At 39.1% G+C, this 14,679-nt stretch overlaps 1 pseudogene; it reads right to left on the bottom strand.

The window, feature by feature from the left end:
* Positions 1-3,054: 3,054 nt before the first annotated feature.
* Positions 3,055-3,593, bottom strand: LOC115501374 (annotated as a pseudogene).
* Between the last annotated feature and the right edge of the window lie 11,086 nt (positions 3,594-14,679).

A 14,679-nucleotide genomic window follows, 5' to 3' on the forward strand; every position in this document is an offset into this window, starting at 1 on the left:
AAAAAAACTTGGTTATTTTCAAAGAGAAAGAATGAGCCCAACTCATGAGAAATGGTGGGGCAGATAGTAGGGTGTCCTGTAACATTTTCCAAATCTGCTTTCTTTTGTAGGATACAACATTTACTGAGAATGCTAATTTCAAACTTTGTGCTAGGGCAGTACTGTCCAATAAAATTGTAATGGGAAATGGAAATGTGAATCTCATGTGTAATTTAAAAATTTTTATAGCCAGACTACTATACTATATACACTATAAAATATTTCAATGTTGTATTTTAGCAAATATATAAAACTATTACTATGTCAACATCAAACCATTATAAAAATTAATGAGATATTTTACCTATTTTTGTACTAGGACCTAAATACCTGCTTTATATTTTAAACTTACAGCACATCTCAGTGCAGAGTAGTGACACATTTCAAGGGCCCAATAACTATACATGACTGGTGGCTGTTAAATGACATGCACAGAGTTCTAGGTTCTCAAACATGACCTATTCATAATTTCTGATTATGCCAATAGATATGTGGAAGTTGAGAGACAAGAATAAGGGATTGGGTTTGAATTCTAAATTCTAACAATATACCAAAATCAAAAGGAGTGGTTGGTTAGTAGCTAAAAATGTGAAAACCATCATTGGTTACATATGAAATCAATAAATGATTTTTTTGTGTGTGAATAAGACAGAGTGTAATGGTAGATAACAACTGACAAGTTTTTCAGTTTTGCAGGTAAATTCTAAGTTTGAAATAAGAGTTATTCCTATTGATAGTGAAAGAAGCAAGCAGAACTCTTAATCACCCATGGTAGATGTGGGGTCAGAATGGTATGTAGATCTAAGGGAAATGAGTTAGAAGTAAGAAGTCTCAAAAATTAGCCAAAAAATATCCTTAGGAGTTTGGATCGCACCTTCATTTAATTTTCTCCAGTTCCCAGGAGAAACTAGAGACAATTGGTCCACCTTTGAGAGCTTATTAAAAACTAATTCAGATGAGTTAAATGAGTCAGTTATAATATTGCCTAAGGATTCCAGAAGAAAAATAAAATTAAAAAAAAATGTTGATTTTTCCTATCTGTTAGTTGTAAACGCCACTCAAAATCACCTAATCTTTGTAAAAAATTTACATATCACAATAAGACTGCCCAGAAAAAACAAGTTTTTTGTTTGTTTGTTTGTTTTCCTGGTATATCTTATGTAAGTATTTTTTATGGCATTTCTTTGTCATCTTATGTTAGTGGTTCTGATTATTTTCCTCAGGTCTATGACCAGCAGCAGGAAAAAGTCAAACCTTAAAATAAGGTCTTCCCAAATGTAGAGTTAAGATGTTAAGAATTAACACACATGTATTTTCTCAAGGAGATAATCAGGTAACTTCTCTCTTTGGAAATATGATTTAATGTTTCATGATATAGACAGAGAGTACAATCTTATTTGTAGCAAGTAATCTGTGAGTATATTTTATTTTCTGTCCTACTAAATTACCTCTAACAGCCAGACGTTCTGGAAGAACAATTAGGTCTAATGAGTGATTCTTCAAAATTTCACCAAGAGAGAACACTGAATTTCTTTTCAGGGCTAAATAAAGCTTCAGTGTAACCAAGTATTTCCTAGGGTCACGAGATTTATGCAGTTACTTTTTAAATTAAGAATCTTATTCCTAGAGGGGCACCTGGGTGGCTCAGTTGGTTAAGCATTGGACTTCAGCTCAGGTCATGATCTCGCGGTCCATGAGTTCAAGCCCCGTGTAGAGCTGTGTGCTGACAGCTCAGAGCTCGGAGCCTACTTTGGATTCTGTGTCTCCCCCTGTTTGCACTGTCTCTTTCTCTTGCTCTCAAAAATAACTAAACATCAAAAAAATTTTTAGAAAAGATCTCATACGTAAAGAAGCACAAGAATTATATACCATTCCTTTAACAATGTAGCTTCTTATATCTTTTGAATCTGTTTTAAATTCCATCAGTAGTAACCACCAATTGTTCAGCTCTTTTCCAGAAACTGTAGTAGATGTGTGAGGCTTTTTCTACATACGTGGCTTCTCTGGGCATAAACAAGTCTATTTGACATCTTCTTCAGAAGGTAATGTCTATCTGTAGCATATGAGCATTCTGTAAAAATAAATCTCACTGCAGTTTAATGAAATTGTTATACAATAATGTAAGTTTTCTGAACTATAATATGAAACATTAAAGGGGTTTTCTTTTTCTTCTTTCTTTTTATAGTGTACTAGAAATCTTATTTGGCCTGAGAAAATAGGATAACTAATATTTAGTAATCTTTTTAAAGTTAATCTCCTGTTAACATGTAACACCTTTCCTGGCCACTAGGGTCTTGGAACTCTTCTCTAGTTACTTCCCTCCATAACACTGCCCAACTTCAAGGACAAATTTCTAGATCATTTTCTGCATCTCACTATCTTTTATAATTGTTTGGTTTCCAAAATCTTAAAACTCTTTATCTGAAACCCTCTACCTTTCCAACCTTCAAATTCCTTCAGTGGCACTGCTACTGAGCGTAGCTGCCATCCCCCACCCCACCCCACCCTTACATCTCCACCTGTCTTCTCCATTTCCTATCTCCAGTGACCTAGAAATTGAGCTCCTTTAATGGGTCATTCTGTAGCAGGCTTTGTTTTCCTGTTTATGTGGCCTGGACACAGTCATCGCTCATTTCAATTGTGCTTGCTTAAGACTTTTTATTCGTTTGTTCCTCTTCACCTTTCACCACAGAAAACTTGCCACTGATAACAGGGATTGGTCCAAGAATTTTATGTGTCTCCTTGTCATCTCAGATGCTTAGGACTTCTACAGAAACATGACATAGCTATACTGATCAGATCCTTTAGGGTTATGAGTGTAGAATCTTCTGCCTTAACTGCATTCTCTCTCTCTCTCTCTCTCTCTCTGTTTTGTTTTGTTTAGGTTTGTTTGTTTGTTTGTTTGGCTTTTTGGGTTTTTGGTTTTCCCAAGGCATTTCTTTGGGCAGACCTAGGGACAGGGAAGCTCTGTATCTAAAAGAAGATTTTGGGCCTCTTCATGGTAAAACATGGCTTCTATTGGCCATGCAAGACCCGGTGGGTCAGTGGGAACTTGATCATAGAGTCATGGAGTTGGTTGGCTGCTGGTAGGCACTTGCTGGCTGCAGTCTCCTCCACCTTTATAATCTGGATCAAGTGGGCCCAGGTGCAATGCCAGGTGTCCATGTCTCAGTAGCACTGAGTGGTCAAGTAGCACTTGCAGTGGTCAGGTCCAGTACTCTTGGTACATATTGTGAGTGCCACTGGGGAGTCATGGCACAGACAGGTGCCAAAGTTCTTGACCCACATGGGGTATTTCTGAAACACCTGTCCATAGTAGACAATTTCCCTTGAAGATATATTCATCTTCTTCAGCTGAGAGACAAAGTACCAGAAGTGGAACGTGTTGACAGCATGATTATGTACAAAGATGTGCACGTGATAGAGGCGCAGAGTATGGCATTTGGGGTAGGCAGGCAGTGCTCTATCACCTTGTACTCTCCCAGTGTGCCTGAGGCCTTTGGGGCGCACTTTCCACTCTCACTGCAGCCCACAAAAGGAAGTGTTGGCTGCATACTTATTAATGTCTGATACCTTTTTCTTTCCTGTTGGCTCCAGGTCCCTTTTTTGTTGTGGCTGCCCCAGTGTTACCAAGCTACTATCCTTTAACTTCAACAGATGTCTTGGATTATTTCCTCAGTGAGAAAACAAGTCAACAGTCATGAAATTTCTTTGCTGCCCCTCTTTACCCTCTATCACAGATTCTTCATATTCAGTGATACTAGGATTTATCTCACTTTCTCCTCCAATTTCAGAGAATGAAATACCTTTTCCTTCTTAGGGTTAGTTTTCCAATGATTTTCTTGCTATCTCTCCTTTCTATGTACTTAAGAACTTACTTCATCAGATTTCCCCTCTCTTTCTTGGATCTGCAAACACTTCTTTCCCACAGAGCCTTTCTTAAAGCAAACTAACTGTTTACTTCTCCCTGTCATACGTAATTTCTCCTGCAACCCTACATTTTCCTCAAGTTAAATTCCCATCTCTGTCTTATTCACATTCATACTTTAAAAATGATTGATTTCCCCATCTCCTGCTCATCAATTTGCCCAGTGTAATCTGTCTTCTATTTTATACATTTTTCTCAAATACTCTTTGGAGTATTGACTATTGTACTCTCTATTTGATCAATTAAGTTTTTGTTTTTTGTCTCACTTCATCATGGTCACAAAGTGACATTGTTGGATCTTCGTGTTTTGTCCGAGATAATTTATATTCAACAAGAGGACATTATACTCTTAACTGTGGGTGCCAGGCCAGCTCTAACAACACCCAGACCTTGCTGTTAGATTCAGCCCATTTGTGGCTATTAAGGGGCTGATATTCTCCTTCTCAACAACGATGATGGTGATGTCAATAATAAATGATAAATGCATTTGGTGCTTATGTTCATTCTGTTTTAAATTATTAATATATATTAAATCCTTCAGTCCTCTCAATACTACTGGATAGGTACTATGATTTTCTCTGTTTTGAAGATGAGAAAATTAAGACCCCACAAGGGGAAATAACTTGAGCGCAACAAAGCTGGTAATATTTAGAGCAGATAGGTCAGCTATTTCGTACACACCATTGCATAGCTTCCCAGTTGTATTTGTTTCAGGGCTTGGCCTCTTATTTTGCATTAGCTTTCCTTGTGATTGATTCTCACTGGCACAACTCATCGTGTTTTATCTTCCATTCACGCTGAATCTTTCTTGCCTCCTGCCTCAAGACATCTCTGTTGCCACTGACACCCACTTGGTATCTCTAGATGAGCAATGTAGGAAAGGCAGAAGAGTTCAAAGTTTTTAGAGCAAATTTTTAACTAATGTTGTTGAGAGGTGGTGAATATTCTCCCTTTTGTCTTATCCATGGGCTATCCTGAAATGCAACAGTTAGGATGGTCTCTTAGAAGACATTCCAGCAATCAAACCATCAAGTGTGCTTGACTTAAAATTGAATGTTTGCTCTCCGTATATCTATGTCTCACTCAAATTTCTCCTCACTTCTGCTTCCCTGGAATTGTATTCCCTAAGAAACTGGCAGTATATAAACTTTTATGCCAGGTTTCACTTTTTGGAGAACCCAAGCAATCTAAATCCAAACTGTGAAAACTCCACCTAGATGGTCTACAGTCTCTCTTTCCTTATCCAGTAGAGCATAGAGGTTGACAACACTGGCTTCAGAAGATAAATATCAATTGGAGTTTGGATGTTGCCACAAATAAGCAATGGGACCTTGAGTGATGTATTTAATCTCTCTTTCCCTTTCTTAAAAATTAGAGATAACTACTTATTTTAAATAGCTCTACCTCCCTAACAAGGGTTATGACACATTTAATAGTTTGCTGTGACTAACATACTCTTTGACATGTAACATGTAAGTATTATTTTTATTATCATCAATATCTTTCAAAACTGTCTTTCACCTTTGTCTTGATATATATTCATGTTAACACCATCTAACCTACCACCCAAACAAAACAAATTGTAAGGAAAGCATTGACTCTTCCATCTGCTTCTTCCATCTGTTTCAACCTCACAAACTTTCATCATATAATTGCTTCATAAATTAACGTTTGTTTTACCTCTCAAAAACCCTCTCACATCCATTCTATATTAACCTTGCTATCTTCATTTTGACAGGCATTTCCAGAATCTCACCAAAATTTGCAATAATAGTGTACTATGTTAAATGATTTTCCTTGCCTACTCTCCTTAATGCATCACATTTATTCCTTTACTTTCCTTAGTCTTTTAAAACACAGTCCAATTTCATCACTAATAATACTGCATTGTAATTGGTTACTTATTTCTCTGTGGCTCTCAAGGGTTTATCAACCTTGGTACTATTGACATTTGGGGATATATAATTATTCATCACTGGGGGTGTTGTTCTTTGTATTGTAGGCTGTTTCACAGTATCTCTGGTCTCTATCCACTAGATGACAGTAGTGCCCCCTCCCCAGTTATGACAAAAAAAAAATGTCTCCAGACTTTGTCATATGTCCCCTGAGAAGAAAACCATCCTGGTTTCGACCACTGCTGTAGAAAGTGAGTCATTTACAGACAGGGGTTATATTTTATTGACATAAGTCCCTAACACCAAGCACCAAGTTGGAAAAATGATAAATGTTTAATAAATATTTTATTAAATGAATGAACCAGTTCTGTCTTTCAAGTATTTTTCTTCTTCTTTTTTAAATCTCAGGGACCACCTTTTACCTGTGCTTCTGTAGCTTTTAGCATTTTTCTGTACATATGTCTGTTTCCCCAATTACATTGTATGATTTTCTTTTTTTTTTCCCTTGAGTTTTTTTTTAATTTTTTTATTTTTTTTATTTTATATATGAAATTTATTGTCAAAATGGTTTCCATACAACACCCAGTGCTCATCCCAAAAGGTGCCCTCTTCAATACCCATCACCCACCCTCTCCTCCCTCCCACCCCCCATCAGCCCTCAGTTTGTTCTCAGTTTTTAACAGTCTCTTATGCTTTGGCTCTCTCCCACTCTAACCTCTTTTTTTTTTTTTTTCCTTCCCCTCCCCCATGGGTTCCTGTTAATTTCTCAGGATCCACATAAGAGTGAAACCATATGGTATCTGTCTTTCTCTGTATGGCTTATTTCACTTAGCATAACACTCTCCAGTTCCATCCACGTTGCTACAAAAGGCCATATTTCATTTTTTCTCATTGCCACGTAGTATTCCATTGTGTATATAAACCACAATTTCTTTATCCATTCATCAGTTGATGGACATTTAGGCTCTTTCCATAATATGGCTATTGTTGAGAGTGCTGCTATGAACATTGGGGTACAAGTGCCCCTATGCATCAGTACTCCTGTATCCCTTGGGTAAATTCCTAGCAGTGCTATTGCTGGGTCATAGGGTAGGTCTATTTTTAATTTTCTGAGGAACCTCCACACTGCTTTCCAGAGCGGCTGCACCAATTTGCATTCCCAACAACAGTGCAAGAGGGTTCCCGTTTCTCCACATCCTCTCCAGCATCTATAGTCTCCTGATTTGTGCATTTTGGCCACTCTGACTGGCGCGAGGTGATACCTGAGTGTGGTTTTGATTTGTATTTCCCTGATAAGGAGTGACGCTGAACATCTTTTCATGTGCCTGTTGGCCATTCGGATGTCTTCTTTAGAGAAGAGTCTATTCATGTTTTCTGCCCATTTCTTCACTGGGTTATTTGTTTTTCGGGTGTGGAGTTTGGTGAGCTCTTTATAGATTTTGGATACTAGCCCTTCGTCCGATATGTCATTTGCAAATATCTTTTCCCATTCCGTTGGTTGCCTTTTAGTTTTGTTGGTTATTTCCTTTGCTATGCAGAAGCTTTTTATCTTCATAAGGTCCCAGTAATTCACTTTTGCTTTTAATTCCCTTGCCTTTGGGGATGTGTCGAGTAAGAGATTGCTACGGCTGAGGTCAGAGAGGTCTTTTCCTGCTTTCTCCTCTAAGGTTTTGATGGTTTCCTGCCTCACATTCAGGTCCTTTATCCATTTTGAGTTTATTTTTGTGAATGGTGTGAGAAAGTGGTCTAGTTTCAACCTTCTGCATGTTGCTGTCCAGTTCTCCCAGCACCATTTGTTAAAGAGGCTGTCTTTTTTCCATTGGATGTTCTTTCCTGCTTTGTCAAAGATGAGTTGGCCATACGTTTGTGGGTCTAGTTCTGGGGTTTCTATTCTATTCCATTGGTCTATGTGTCTGTTTCTGTGCCAATACCATGCTGTCTTGAGGATTACAGCTTTGCAGTAGAGGCTAAAGTCTGGGATTGTGATGCCTCCTGCTTTGGTCTTCTTCTTCAAAATTCCTTTGGTTATTCGGGGCCTTTTGTGGTTCCAAATGAATTTTAGGATTGCTTGTTCTAGTTTCGAGAAGAATGCTGGTGCAATTTTGATTGGGATTGCATTGAATGTGTAGATAGCTTTGGGTAGTATTGACATTTTGACAATATTTATTTTTCCAATCCATGAGCAGGGAATGTCTTTCCATTTCTTTAAGTCTTCTTCAATTACCTTCATAAGCTTTCTATAGTTTTCAGCATACAGATCCTTTACATCTTTGGTTAGATTTATTCCTAGGTATTTTATGCTTCTTGGTGCAATTGTGAATGGGATCAGTTTCATTATTTGTCTTTCTGTTGCTTCGTTGTTAGTGTATAAGAATGCAACTGATTTCTGTACATTGATTTTGTATCCTGCAACTTTGCTGAATTCATGTATCAGTTCTAGCAGACTTGTGGTGGAGTCTATCGGATTTTCCATGTATAATATCATGTCATCTGCAAAAAGCGAAAGCTTGACTTCATCTTTGCCAATTTTGATGCCTTTGATTTCCTTTTGTTGTCTGATTGCTGATGCTAGAACTTCCAGCACTATGTTAAACAACAGCGGTGAGAGTGGGCATCCCTGTTGTGTTCCTGATCTCAGGGAGAAAGCTCTCAGTTTTTCCCTGTTGAGGATGATGTTAGCTGTGGGCTTTTCATAAATGGCTTTTATGATCTTTAAGTATGTTCCTTCTATCCCGACTTTCTCGAGGGTTTTTATTAAGAAAGGGTGCTGGATTTTGTCAAAGGCCTTTTCTGCATCGATTGACAGGATCATATGGTTTTTCTCTTTTATTTGTTAATGTGATGTATCACGTTGATTGATTTGCGAATGTTGAACCAGCTCTGCATCCCAGGAATGAATCCCACTTGATCATGGTGAATAATTCTTTTTATATGCCGTTGAATTCGATTTGCTAGTATCTTGTTGAGAATTTTTGCATCCATATTCATCAGGGATATTGGCCTGTAGTTCTCTTTTTTTTACTGGGTCTCTGTCTGGTTTAGGAATCAACGTAATACTGGCTTCATAGAATGAGTCTGGAAGTTTTCCTTCCCTTTCTATTTCTTGGAATAGCTTGAGAAGGATAGGTATTATCTCTGCTTTAAACGTCTGGTAGAACTCCCCTGGGAAGCCATCTGGTCCTGGACTCTTATTTGTTGGGAGATTTTTGATAACCGATTCAATTTCTTCGCTGGTTATGGGTCTGTTCAAGCTTTCTCTTTCCTCCTGATTGAGTTTTGGAAGAGTGTGGGTGTTCAGGAATTTGTCCATTTCTTCCAGGTTGTCCAATTTGTTGGCATATGATTTTTCATAGTATTCCCTGATAATTGTTTGTATCTCTGAGGGATTGGTTGTAATAATTCCATTTTCATTCATGATTTTATCTATTTGGGTCATCTCCCTTTTCTTTTTGAGAAGCCTGGCTAGAGGTTTGTCAATTTTGTTAATTTTTTCAAAAAACCAACTCTTGGTTTCGTTGATCTGATCTACAGTTTTTTTAGATTCTATATTGTTTATTTCTGCTCTGATCTTTATTATTTCTCTTCTTCTGCTGGGTTTAGGCTGCCTTTGCTGTTCTGCTTCTATTTCCTTTAGGTGTGCTGTTAGATTTTGTATTTGGGATTTTTCTTGTTTCTTGAGATAGGCCTGGATTGCAATGTATTTTCCTCTCAGGACTGCCTTCGCTGCGTCCCAAAGCGTTTGGATTGTTGTATTTTCATTTTCGTTTGTTTCCATATATTTTTTAATTTCTTCTCTAATTGCCTGGTTGACCCACTCATTCGTTAGTAGGGTGTTCTTTAACCTCCATGCTTTTGGAGGTTTTCCAGACTTTTTTCTGTGGTTGATTTCAAGCTTCATGGCATTGTGGTCTGAAAGTATGCATGGTATAATTTCAATTCTTGTAAACTTATGAAGGGCTGGGGGCGCCTGGGTGGCGCAGTCGGTTAAGCGTCCGACTTCAGCCAGGTCACGATCTCGCGGTCTGTGAGTTCGAGCCCCGCGTCAGGCTCTGGGCTGATGGCTCGGAGCCTGGAGCCTGTTTCCGATTCTGTGTCTCCCTCTCTCTCTGCCCCTCCCCCGTTCATGCTCTGTCTCTCTCTGTCAAAAAAAAAAAAAAAAAACAAAACTTATGAAGGGCTGTTTTGTGACCCAGTATATGATCTATCTTGGAGAATGTTCCATGTGCACTCGAGAAGAAAGTATATTCTGTTGCTTTGGGATGCAGAGTTCTAAATAGATCTGTCAAGTCCATCTGGGCCCAAGTCTCATTCAGGGCCCTTGTTTCTTTATTGACCGTGTGTCTAGATGATCTATCCATTTCTGTAAGTGGGGTGTTAAAGTCCCCTGCGATTACCACATTCTTATCAATAAGGTTGCTTATGTTTATGAGTAATTGTTTTATATATTTGGGGGCTCCCGTATTCGGCGCATAGACATTTATAATTGTTAGCTCTTCCTGATGGATAGACCCTGTAACTATTATATAATGTCCTTCTTCATCTCTTGTTACAGCCTTTAATTTAAAGTCTAGTTTGTCTGATATAAGTATGGCTACTCCAGCTTTCTTTTGGCTTCCAGTAGCATGATAAATAGTTCTCCATCCCCTCACTCTGAATCTAAAGGTGTCCTCAGGTCTAAAATGAGTCTCTTGTAGACAGCAAATAGATGGGTCTTGTTTTTGTATCCATTATGATACCCTATGTCTTTTGGTTGGCGCATTTAATCCATTTACATTCAGTGTTATTATAGAAAGATACGGGTTTAGAGTCATTGTGATGTCTGTATGTTTTATGCTTGTAGTGATGTCTCTGGTACTTTGTCTCACAGGGTCCCCCTTAGGATCTCTTGTAGGGCTGGTTTAGTGGTGACAAATTCCTTCAGTTTTTGTTTGTTTGGGAAGACCTTTATCTCTCCTTCTATTCTAAATGACAGACTTGCTGGATAAAGGATTCTCGGCTGCATATTTTTTCTGTCTAGCACACTGAAAATCTCGTGCCAATTCTTTCTGGCCTGCCAAGTTTCAAAAAAGAGATCAGTCACGAGTCTTATAGGTCTCCCTTTATATGTGAGGGCACGTTTACCCTTTGCTGCTTTCAGAATTTTCTCTTTATCCTTGTATTTTGCCAATTTCACTATGATATGTCGTGCAGAAGATCGATTCAAGTTACGTCTGAAGGGAGTTCTCTGTGCCTCTTGGATTTCAATGCCTTTTTCCTTCCCCAGTTCAGGGAAGTTCTCAGCTATTATTTCTTCAAGTACCCCTTCAGCACCTTTCCCTCTCTCTTCCTCCTCTGGGATACCAATTATGCGTATATTATTTCTTTTTAGTGTATCACTTAGTTCTCTAATTTTCCCCTCATACTCCTGGATTTTTTTATCTCTCTTTCTCTCAGCTTCCTCTTTTTCCATAACTTTATCTTCTAGTTCACCTATTCTCTCCTCTGCCTCTTCCATCCGAGCCGTGGTGGTTTCCATTTTGTTATGCATTTCGTTTAAAGCGTTTTTCAGCTCCTCCTGACTGCTCCTTAGTCCCTTGATCTCTGTAGCAAGAGATTCTCTGCTGTCCTTTATACTGTTTTCAAGCCCAGCGATTAATTTTATGACTATTATTCTAAATTCACTTTCTGTTACATTATTTAAATCCTTTTTGATCAGCTCATTAGCTGTTGTTATTTCCTGGAGATTCTTCTGAGGGGAATTCTTCCGCTTGGTCATTTTGGATAGTCCCTGGTGTGGTGAGGATCTGCAGGGCACTTCCCCTGTGCTGTGGTGTATAACTGGAGTTGGTGGGCGGAGCCGCAGTCAGACCTGATGTCTGCCCCCAGGCCACTGCTGGGGCCACAGTCAGACTGGTGTGTGCCTTCTCTTCCCCTCTCCTAGGCGCGTGATTCACTGTGGGGTGGTGTGGCCTGTCTGGGCTACTTGCACACTGCCAGGCTTGTGATGCTGGGGATCTGGCGTATTAGCTGGGGTGGGTAGGCAAGGTGCACAGGGGCAGGAGGGGCAGGCTTAGCTCGCTTCTCCTTAGGTGATCCACTTCAGGAGGGGCCCTGTGGCAGCAGGAAGGAGTCAGATCCGCTGCCGGAGGTTTGGCTCCGCAGAAGCGCAGAGTTGGGTGTTTGCGCGGAGCGAGGAAGTTCCCTGGCAGGAACTGGTTCTCTTTGGGATTTTGGCTGGGGATGAGCGGGGGAAATGGCGCTGGTGAGCGCCTTTGTTCCCCACCAAACTGAGCTCTGTCATCCGGGGGCTCAGCAGCTCTCCCTCCCTTTGTCCTCCAGCCTTCCCACTTCCGAGCAGAGCTGTTAACTTATGACCTCCCAGACGCTAAGTCGCGCTTGCTGTGGGAACACAGTCTGTCAGGCCCCTCCGCTTTTGCAAGCCAGACTCAGGGGCTCTGCTTGGCCGGCGAGCCGCCCCTCCGTCCCGGCTCCCTCCCGCCAGTCCGTGGAGTGCGCACCGCCTTGCCGCCCTTCCTACCCTCTTCCGTGGGCCTCTCGTCTGCACTTGGGTCTGGTGACTCCATTCTGCTAATCCTCTGGCGGTTTTCTGGGTTATTTAGGCAGGTGTAGGTGGAATCTAAGTGATCAGCAGGACGCGCGGTGAGCCCAGCGTCCTCCTACGCCGCCATCTTCCAGAAAAACCCCATTGTATGATTTTCTTACATCCTTAACCCCCACAGAATGAATGGAATATAGTGGGTTCTCAATAGATACATATTCAATTATATTTAGTTAGTAAATTAATATCTATATTCTGTGGATATGTTCATACCACATGATTCTCTCATTGAAGGTCCTATATGATAATAATTGTATGTTCTCACATCACGCACTTTCCCTTTGTGACACTTATACCAGCTATAATTAATTGATCATGTATTTAATTGCTTAGTAATCGTGGTTACCTCATTTTTCCCCCCTCTCCTCTGGCTAACCCAGAACTTTATTCACAGTACATACTCAGGAAATTATAAGTCTTTGTCAAATGAATGAAGGAAATAAATTAATGCTTCTGCTAGATGAAATGGACAATATGTACTTGGAGAATTTGATGCAATATATGTATCATGGTTTATGGATGTATGTGATGAAGCATCTTTGAACCTATATTAGGAAGCTTTAAAAAGTGTCATCTTTGTCAAATTAGTGAAAAAGTAATTTGCCCCTCTAAATCACTTCACAAAAGGGAGAACTTGACGCTGTCATAAGTCAATACAGATGTTTGATATCCCAGACTTGTAATCTCCTCTTGCTCAGCATGTTCATTTTTTTCTGGTCCTAATGAATAGCTCATAGATCTTAATTGACATATTGACCTTGGAAACTCTAGACGATGATCTCTTGTGGCAGCTTCATTATCTGTGGCTTTATTAGCCAAGGAAATTTGACAATAAAACATGAAACAATCACAATCTACACAAAGACACTATAAATCATACTTCTATCAAGTAAAAATAACCAATATAGTCCCTAACATTGTATCACACAAATACAACTTTGTCTTATATTCCAAATATAAAATAAGTAGTTTTGTTCTGCTATTGTCTGAAACTACTTATTAACCCATATTTTAAAAATCTCAACAATGAATGTTTGATAAGAATTTCATAGAGCAGAATATTGTTTAAAGACTCTAAATTTAGTGTCTTTTGAGGAATCTTCTTGCATCAGAGGAAACCAGCATGCTATCTTAAAGAACATTAAAACCAAGAGACAAAAAAACCTCTTTTCATACATATTGCTGTGTGTTTTCTTTCCTCACCATGGTCTCCTGTTGTTCCCAGTAGGGATACCAATTTTAGGATATGCAGTAGACAGCTGTACAATAGAAGCTAAAGCTTGAAATTGTTCAGGAGAAGCTAAGTTAGGGCTTTTCATTTGACAAGAAATTGTAAGCAAAAAATCATAGTAAACAACCTGCAATAAATGGCTGGTAATAGAAGTACAAATTTTTAAAAAAAAATTATTGACTTAGAATTTTCTGATGGAAATACTATGCCAAAATAAATTTGAAAGTGATCCTAACCACAAGCAGTCATGTTAGGCACCTGTTGACTCTTCTATATCATGCATAGCTTAATGAAAAAGACAATTGTTTCTCACAAAAGTGTGTAACTGTGTTCCTGATGGGGAGTAAAAATTACAAAAGTATGAAATTGTCATTTCAACTTAAAAACTACTGATATTTAGGTGATGTTTTATTTTAGCTGAGCGCATCTCTATTATACATGTTTTCATTCCTTTTTAATGTCTGGAAAATACACAGGTCTTTCTCCAGGACATAAAATGAGTTATTATGTTGTTATATTAATTGCCTGTACAATCATATCCAAATTCCCAAGATAATAATGGTCAGTCCTCTATCTCCCTTTCAAACCTCACTCCCATTTGCCCCTTTGTTCCTGTTCTTGTGACTGTACACAATGTGGAAAGCATCCATAGTGTCTAAACAGGTAGTATTCTGGTTGTATTACTCCCTGTGCTTGGAATGAAGACCCCACTATTTATCCCCGGAATACTCAACCTTGATTTTCAAATCTCAGTTCAAGCCAACACTGCCTGCTCTCTGAAGCCATCATTGAGTCTTCCAGGCAGGCTTTGCTGTTTCTTTCTCCATATACCCAACTGCTTCTATCAACTCTATTTTTCCTTCCACTCTCTTCACTCTGGAACAAATTATCAGAGATATTAGTGCTAAAATCAGTGGACTCAGTAGTGTCACTTGCCTGTGCACTGATCAGACCATATTTAGGAAGTATATTTAATTCTTGGCTATTG

This window comes from Lynx canadensis, chromosome A2 (genome assembly GCF_007474595.2).
Source record: "Lynx canadensis isolate LIC74 chromosome A2, mLynCan4.pri.v2, whole genome shotgun sequence".
NCBI classification, from domain to species: domain Eukaryota; kingdom Metazoa; phylum Chordata; class Mammalia; order Carnivora; family Felidae; genus Lynx; species Lynx canadensis.